We start from the raw sequence: 9,856 nt of genomic DNA, 5'->3' as shown, positions 1-9,856 counted from the left end.
TTATTTTAGACACAGTGAGCCAGACAACCCGATTTTTGAAAGAGAATAAACACATATTAATATTAAATGCAGATAAAGGAGGGAAAACCGTAGCAATGTCAAAGCCCGAATATGACTTGAAAATGAAAGAAATATTGATGGACATGTGCACATACAAACGATTAAGAAGGGACCCAACGAATGGTCTACAGGATAAAAGCAATTTATTAGTTATGAAGCTGTTTGATTTAAATCTTATAAATGAATCGGACAAAAACAGGTTAATAACCAAAACTTCAGTAGCGCCCAGAATATATGGGCTACCAAAAATTCACAAAAAAGACACCCCTCTACGTCCAATTTGCTCCAGCATAAATTCTCCAACGTATGGACTTTCTAAATATATCTCAAACATTTTAAAAATCTTAACTAATAATTCAAAATACAACGTAAAAGATGCTGTGGAGTTTAAAACAAGGATCAACAACCAGTACATCGAAGACGATGAAATGTTGATATCCTTTGATGTAATTTCGTTGTTTCCCAGCATACCGGTGAATCTGGCTATAAATATAATAAAAGAAAAATGGTCCTATATCAAAGAACACACAAATATACCAATGAACCTATTCATTGAAATCTTAACGATTTGTATCAAAGATTCTAGATATTTTGTATACAACGACAAAGTCTATGAACAACTGAAAGGAATGCCAATGGGGTCGCCGATCTCACCAATCGTGGCTGACATTGTGATGGAACATCTTTTGAATGAATCAATTAAAACTCTGAACGCAGAACCTAGAATTTTAACGAAATATGTGGATGATATTTTTTGTGTTATAAAGAAAAATGAGGTAGAACACACACTTGCGGCACTGAATAATTTCAATAAGCAAATAAAATTCACAATGGAATGTGAATCACACAATAAATTACCATATCTTGATGCTGAGATTCAGAGACATGGCAATCGTCTATATTTAGATTGGTACCAGAAACCTACATCTTCTGGAAGACTAATCAATTTTCATTCCAAGCATCCAAGAAGAGTAAAAATAAACACGGCTACCAATTTCATACACCGAGTGTTGAGCATAAGTGACAATAAGTTCCACTCCAAAAATGAAGAGAAAATTCGGAAAATCCTAAAATTGAACGATTTTCCAAAACACACAATTAATGACTTAATAAAACAAGTCAAAAACAAGAATACTGAACATAGAGAAAAAAGCGATAAAACTTACAAAAGATCCACATATATTCCTGGGTTCTCAGAACGGTTTACTGGCAGTAACTTGTACAATAAAGATCAATATCAAATCGCTCTAAAGACTACCAATACAAACTACAAGTTCATGATACAATGATACAAGGTAACCTCACGCTCACAGCTCACAGAGTTGTATCCCTTTGCCGTCCCTTCATTGACAAAATGATTTTGACAAACTTTGTATGTATATGTTAAAATATACATATGTCAGTTATGTTTACATTTTCAATATCAAACCCAATTGTATTATTTCAAAATTTTCAATTCAAAATTTTCTAGTCGATTATTCGTTCGTCCAGACTGATACATGCCAGAAGTGAAGCAACTACCTACTGGTGGAAGAGTCCACTCACACCACCTTCTATGCCCATGGAATCGGAAGAGGAAAAACAGCAACAAAAGGAGCAACTTTACTCGAAGCAGCCAAAGACTCTATGAGTGACGAAGAAACACATTCCACATCTACTGCTGGCCTCAAGGCTTGATCAAATACGGTTCGTTGAGTGTTGCGTTACAACAACCAAATGCAAATTTCAATAACAAATTTCGCATCTTGCTTATACATTTTTCATGTGGTTGTTGTTTTTGACAAATGACGACTCACAACGGACCGTATGTGCCGAGGCTTTAAGCGCTTTTGAGGATAAGTTAAAGGCTTAATTAATGAGAGGACGTTTCCGTTTTCTCAATGAACAACCCCAAAATGACACAATGTTAAGGGCCACTCCTTCATACATATCTCGCACTAAAGTTTTTAGTAGCCTTTATTACAACGCTATAAATGTATTTTGTGTATGTTCATTAGGTCTATCAATGGAAAAATTAGGCCCGCTGTTATAATGCCTACCACACAAACGTATAAAATTACGGCCACGACGGAAGACCTTCTTGCGTGGGCCAGGGAGCATCTTGCAGATTTAAGAAGGCGAGACAAATCGGTGCTATCCATCTTGGGTTGAGGAAGGTTGTATCATTCTTTAATATAGAAACAAATATCCAGCTATCCCAATAAAAACGCATTAACATTTTTAAAATTAATTTTTATTAATTTCTCGTTGGACCTAAGTTGAATGGTCAAGATTTTTACAAATGGAAATAAAAATAACAAATCAAATAAAAATATCTTTTGTTCTCTTTTTTTGACTTCGTATTCAGTGTGGAAAAACCAACCAAAGCGACAGCATCCTTGGCCACAACTGATGTAGGGGGTATATTATTTCTTGACTTAAGTTACCAAGTTACAAAGTAATAAAAACTCAATATAGGGATTCGTGTTGATGAGTAGACGAACATTGGACAGTGGATTGAGACGACGAAAGATCTTGGAACTTCTTCCCTCTAGGTGTACCTGGCGGAACAATTCGACATTTTTACGATAGGTAGTCCTTTTGGCCCTGATTCCAACGGTGTACAAAATGTATACTTCGCGACATATAGGCCTCGAAGGTTCCGAAAACCCCCTAACAAGAACTTAAGTTAAACGTTTTTACTAAATTGGAATCGTTACAAATTTTGTTATTACAGGTATGGCTTCTCCCCCGAACACAGCAATATACAATATGCATTGTCTAAGTATAAGTTGGAGTTTCTAGGCATATATCTCGGAACAAAAGTTATACACCGTTGGAATTATGACCGAAAGCACTACCTGTGGTGATAAAGGGACGATAAGCCAACATCTTCTTGCATGTAAAAGTTCGACAGACCCATAGTTTCAAAGCCGGGAATGTTACAGAAGGCATGAGAGGTGTACGTCGGGAAATGCGGTAGTTTCAAAATTAAAAAGCCATTCCCAGAACAGAATTATCTAAAAGTAGGTGGTGTTTTTATCTTCGTTCGGCTGGTTAGTCCTTTAGATTGGACTGGGCTGGGACGCCAATAGCAGCAATTGCAAGACCAAAGCGTAGCGGAGCCGGTTTACAATGGCGATAAGTTTTTGTAGGGACAAACACGCTACCTCCACCGCACATCCTAACGAAAGCACCCGCACCATTATTCAGCAGGGTTTCGGGACCTGTAACAAGCAGCGCACATTCAATATAAATCCATTAATCATCACTCTGGCACAATTACTTACCGGCTTGTTCGCTGAAACATAAGGTTGACGTTTGTTAGATATCGTTGACATCAGGGCGAATGGGTTACTTGAGCACTGCTGGCAAGTAAATGTGGTCTTCCTTGATTTGCCTATTATTTTCCGAATATACGGAAAACTGACCTTGATGGCGTTGGCTGAACTCTTCATTAACGAAAATAACAACATAAAAACAGTTTAATGTTGCATTCCACAATTTCATTTCGCGTCGTGAGTATTCAAAAACTGAAAAACGAAATGTCGATCTGCTTTTACATTGAGCTTTTATTTTAGCGAATTTTCATAATGTTTCTCATTTTTCTTGGCAATTCCTTCCGAGCTTATGAAAATAGTTAATTTTGCAGCCGCAGAAACGTCCTCAATTGACCAATTAAAGATGGAAGATAAAAACTTAACACAATTTCTCCCGAAATACGACCAAATATTTCGCTTGACTTATTTATTTTCGCAATCGTTACAGTTTATTCAGTTTTGTACAAAATATAAATAAAACGTAAACAAATTGTTATTGACACTTACAAAAACAACATTTATGTATACTGTTTCGACACAGGGTTGTATGTGACAGCTCAAGGACGGTTTTTTGAAATGAGATTACCTTGTATCATTGTATCATGCTACAAGTTTTTCAGCCGTACAAAAACAAAAATATCTAACGACGATAAGTCAAATGTAGTCTATCAAATAGCGTGTAATGGGGATAAGTCCAACATATGCGAAAAAGTGTATGTTGGCACCACAAAAACGAGGTTAAAAACCAGGGTTAGTGCACACAAATCAGATCAAAAAGCCAAACACAAACCACTGGAACAAAAAACAGCTCTTGCTGCTCATTGTTCTACAACAGGTCATACCCCGAATCTAAAAGATGTTAAAATACTCACTCAAGAAAATAACTACAAACGCCGATATATGATGGAAATGTTGCACATAATAAATGTGCCAACAGAAAAAAGAATAAATTACAAAACCGATACAGAACACTGTGCGCAAATATATCGGAATGTCGTACAGAAACATCAAAAAACTAAGAAAAACTTCAGTTTAACAACAGCAGTGATGCAGGATTGACAGTTGATATTTGTTAAATAATACCAAAAGTATGATATTGTTAAGTATTTTTGTTAAAACATTTATGTAATCAATGTTTTATGTTTGTTTTTTAAAAGATCCCTGATGATGACCGTCGGAGACGGCCGAAATATCGGAAATAAATTATTAAAATAAAACGAAAATTCTTTGTTTTATTTAAACAAGACCTACAGCCGAACTAAATCACAAAAAGAAAGAGGAAAATCAAAGGTCGACAATAAAACCATAACATAAATAAATAACAACAAACAAAATTAAGCTTTCCAAACAAAAATGACGCGATAGTTTGTCCTACAGAAGTAATTCAACTAGTAAATATTATGCATATATATTTTTTTAATTTTCTATATCTCGTTTTTCTACATTTACAGCAAAATCTGCTAACCAAAACCATGGTTTAATAAGAAAGGTTAGCCAAAGCTTTATGTCAATTTAAATTTTTTCATTCGAGTATGCCTAAAACTTCAAAACAATATAAACAAACTGTGTATGTGTGTGTGGTGTTTGAATAATATACCAAACAATTTTAAAAACAATCGAATTCAATGATTTTTAAAATTGTTTTTAGACCATTTGTATGGAAGAAATTGGTGAGATTTGCATTGAAACAATCAGTTTATCATATTCACAACTCGATTATGTGGAGAAAACTTAACTCTTCATTCGTTTTTCGCGTTTTTTATAAAATGCTCAAAAAATGCATTGTAAACAAACCCACTTGTTGTTTTTATTTTGAAGTTTTAGGAATTCAAGAAAAACAAGGGTTCTATAGATTTTTTTCATTTAAATCTACCTCTTTACTTATACCATGACCAAAACTTAAAAATTTTTTAACTGCTATCAGAGGTCAACATGGTATTAAAGAGAAACATACAACCAAGCATTGAACAGATGACATATAATAAATGTTATAATATACTTGGCGGGGCAGAAAACGTTTGCTAAATTACGAAAGTAGTATGCGAGCTATATACCTCTCTTTCTCTCTTTATATATATATATATATATATATATATATATATATATATATATATATTTATTTCTCTTTTTAAGGATGCTTTGGGTTCGAAATTGCCAACAAAAATGACTTTTATAAAAACTTAAGCAAGACCATTCGACTCGTAAAAAAATATTATCATAAAAATATTGCAATGCAATAAGAACGCAAAAGTTGAGACGGAAGCTTCATCGGACGACGAATAATTAGAATTTTATACCATGTTCCTATCATATTGATGTGCCTTATTAATTAATGATACAGTTTCTAAAAATGAATACGTATATTTTCTGTTCTTTTGTATTGAAATAAATATTTTTTTGTTTTAAATTCTGACAATATCAGGGGTGTTATGGGTGCGCTTCGGGATCGTTCCTTCCTATGCGCTTTAGATACACGTTCTTTCAGCGCTTTCGATGCTCCTACTTTCAACGCTTTCGACACGCTTTCTTTCGTATGACCCATATCGGTCCTCTTCTTAGGGTACCTCCCCCACAAAATTTCAACATTTTTGTTCAAGTGCAGCTTAGGGTCTGTTCGAAGATCCTTGGAAATGTATGCCGCTGCTGTTCGTTGTGGTCCTATTTACAGCGATATTATGTTTTCCGTGGACAAATCCATGATTCAAATTTACGCGATGACCCACTGAAATGAATAGTGGGCAATATCTATCGAAAATATATGACTCCCAAAATAAGATCCACTGCTATAATGGTCCAAGTCGGTCCATTCCTTTAAGTACCTACTCCGCATCAACATTTTTGCCGGCAAGCTCAACTGTCCAAAAAGGGCCACAAAATTCTGAAAAGACCCTAAATACATTCGATTTGCCCGTAGATGAAAATTTATATATGAAGGTATATCTCTGTCGGCAAAGCCGACTGATACTTTTTACTTGTTCCTCTATTGACTGCAACACTTCACTCAATACCACTGACAACGTGGGTTGAGCCAAACCGAGGTAAAAGTCATTGCCATTGGATATTTGAAAACTCACTTCTGCAAAAAAAAAACCCGTAAAGCAGCACACACTTTAAAGAGTGGCTTTTGAACTACGGATTTTTACAGTAATTTTTAATGTATCTACTATATAAAGAACAGCGTATTTGGAAGCCGAAAATAGGATTTAAACCAGGGGTGAGCACGCCTTTGTGCTAGCACACAGGCAAATTATGAAAACGTACTCTTACTTTTTTGTGAACCATCAACAACTGGAAAATATCTTCTCATTGTGGGGAGGAGTAGTGCCTCTAGAATCTTTGCTACTGGCCACAGGAGTGAAATCGGTCTGTACGATTCACCTCTGCTGGCATCCTTGTCAGGCTTCAGTAGCGGGACCACCCTGCCAACTTTCCAGGCTTCTGGTATAATATGGTTGGCTAACGATAGGTTGAGGACACTTGTTAAATACTCAGCTCCAGGTTCTTCCAGGTGCTTAAGCATTACCATCGATATTCGGTGTGGGCCCAACGCTTTGGATGATTTCGGGTTTCGGATGGCATCTGCAACATCGCTCATCGTAAATTGTGGCGGTGACTCCACGGCTGGAAGGGCTCTTCTTATACGGCGTAGCACACTTCTCTTCCCCCTATCACTCTCCTGCTCCCATGTCGCATTGCTTCAGGTGGTCTAGCAACTTTTTCCGCTTATGTTCGCCTACTAGCCTGTTGACTTCAAGAGTAAACTTCCTAAAGAATCATGGCATTCTTGCTTAAGTCATATCAGGTAAATGACTAATTCAGATGTGATTCTGAAATCTTTTTATTAGGTCGAACTTGGTCTTTAGTCTTTTATCAGATATGCAAGAATAGCATGGTGGCCTTAACTCTTGGGTCGTCGGGGTTCGTACGACGAAGCTCACTCATTTGCTAGTCCCGTCGCCTCTGCTAGGAAATTTGGTCTCATTTCGGGTATTCGACCAGCACGCATGTAGCGGGCGGCTGCTGCGGTAATGATGTCCCGGAAAGTTCTCAGCAGCTACCCGAGGATCTGAGGGGTGGCCAATTCTCTGAAGCGGCGATTAGTAAATTCTCTGAACCCTTGCCAATCAGCTTTCCCATGATTCAGGAAAGTACGGCGGTTAGAGGTTATGAAATCGGGAGGCCTGTTTACGGATGATAGTGAGGTGGGATACGTAATGTAGGAGTATGCTTAATGTTTTCATACATAAATAACATATGAAGTATGCTTTGATTTCGTTTACATATAAAATAATTTAGTAGGCTTTGATTTAATAATATAAGTTTTGTGAATACATATGAAAAATAAAGTCAATTCATATTCAGTTTTTCAAATTATCGGTTGTGTGTTAATTTTCTCTCCGCCCATAAATTGGTGACCCTCGACGCTGAATATTTTTCAAGCAGCCTAATTCGTGCCTCAAATCTCAACAATGACAAACAAATCAGAAACAGCGACTGGTGTATCTCAACAGAATGCAATCCCATCTGTTAGTTCGATGCAACATGCCATTAAAATTCCCCGATTTTGGAGAGAAAATCCGTCTCTTTAGTTTGTCCAGGTGGAAGCGCAATTTGCTTTGAATGGAATTGATTCCGAGGAGAAAAAGTATTACATAATAATCGCCGAATTGGATACGGAATTGCTGACTCATGTAAGTGAGGAAAAACGTATCAAGCAACTTCTCAACAATATGGAAATTGGTGATAAGAAACCGAGTGTTCTGCTACGAGAAATGAAGAATCTTGCTAATGGTGGTGTCAACGACGATTTCCAGCGTACAATGTGGATGCAACGACTACCGGCACATACACAAGCAATATTGTCTACATCGTCGGAATCCCTTGAAGCAATTGCAAAGATGGCTGACAAAATCGCAGACGTATCAACACCTAACGGAATTTCAAGTGTTGCAGTCGGAAACACATCGTTCGATCTCTCAGCGATGTCTAAACAGATCGAAACACTCACTGCGGCGGTCCAGCAGTTGCACGAAACTCGTTCAAGAAAAACTACTAGAAGTAGGTCTCGAAGCAACAGACGTACCAACTCAAACACATCAGGTACATGTTATCATCATCGTCGTTTCGGTCAGAAAGCAAATAAGTGCCGACAACCATGTACATTCAAAAACAACAAACAACCGGGAAACCAATAAGCCGGTCACTAGAGGCGAGCAGTGATCGGTCTAGCATTCATTTATGATAAATTTATGATAAATTTCTAGGAAAACATTTCCCTATCGACACAGGTGCTGACATTTCAGTTGTACCCGTGGATCATAAGAAAGGCAACTGTCGTCCCGACGAATATTCTCTTTTTGCTGCAAGTGCTACAACAATAAAAACCTATGGAACAACAGTAATATCTCCTTCACTTGGTTTCCGAAGATCACTTCAATGGAAATTTGTGTATGCTGATGTGTCTCATCCTATCATCGGAGCCGATTTTTTGACACATTATGGTTTACTCGTGGATATGAAACAATGCAAGCTCATCGATCCTGAAACTGGGATCAATATTAAAGGAGAAGTGAAATCGATTCCTGGCTATGTGGAAAATAAAACTATGGTAAATAATTGCAAGTATCATGATTTATTATCTCAATTTCCAGATATAACGAACATTTCAAGAAAAGTGAAAAAGGTTCCGCATGTCGTATATCATTTCATCGAGACAAAAGGCCCCCCTGTTTCGGCAAAGCCTCGTCGACTTCCTCCTGATAAACTAGCGAGTGCAAAGCAAGAATTCCAGTATATGATGGACCAAGGAATTTGCCGCTACACATGGCCAAAAAAAAAATGGCGAATGGCGACCCTGTGGCGACTACCGTATTTTGAACGCACAGACAGTCCCGGACAAATACCCTCTGCCACATATTCACGATTTTGCGCACGGCCTTCGAGGAAAGAACATTTTCTCAACAATTGATCTGGTACGCGCTTATAATAAAATTCCAATTGCCCCTGAAGATGTCCAAAAGACCGCTATCATAACGCCCTTTGGACTCTTCGAGTTCGATTACATGACATTTGGGTTATGTAATGCGGGACAAACATTTCAAAGGTTCATGCATGAAGTGTAACGCGATCTGGAGTTTTGCTTCCCATACCTCGATGACATTTTGGTTGCATCCGAAAACGAAGAACAGCATTTATTACATCTCAAACAATTATTTACTCGTCTGGAAGAATACGGCCTTGTAATTAATCAGTCAAAGTGCAAGTTTGGTCAACAATCAGTTTCATTTCTTGGACATCTTGTCAAACCAGAGGGTACACGCCCACTACCGGAAAAAGTTGAAGCAATAGCCAACTATCCCCAGCCTAAAACCGTCAAAGAACTCCGTCGATTTGTTGCTATGGTAAACTTCTATCGCAGATTTATTCCTGGAGCTGCAGCCAATCAACTTCCACTGATAGCATGCCAAAAGGGAAACAAGAAAAACGACAAAACTCCT

The 9,856-nt window shown here is 37.4% G+C and overlaps 1 long non-coding RNA gene across 1 annotated transcript; it reads left to right on the top strand.

Moving 5' to 3' along the window:
• The first annotated feature begins 1,497 nt into the window (after positions 1–1,497).
• On the top strand, positions 1,498–2,286 carry LOC141392985 (uncharacterized). Its single transcript, XR_012409945.1, has 2 exons — positions 1,498–1,746; positions 2,058–2,286. It is a non-coding gene; the product is annotated as an uncharacterized lncRNA (long non-coding RNA).
• The last annotated feature ends 7,570 nt before the right edge of the window (positions 2,287–9,856 follow it).

This window comes from Musca autumnalis, unplaced genomic scaffold (genome assembly GCF_047663935.1).
Source record: "Musca autumnalis isolate F117 unplaced genomic scaffold, ASM4766393v1 scaffold_2, whole genome shotgun sequence".
In the NCBI taxonomy this organism is placed as follows: Eukaryota; Metazoa; Arthropoda; class Insecta; order Diptera; family Muscidae; genus Musca; species Musca autumnalis.
The sequence above is the reverse complement of the archived record's forward strand: the minus strand, read 5'-3'. Positions and strand labels throughout refer to the sequence as shown.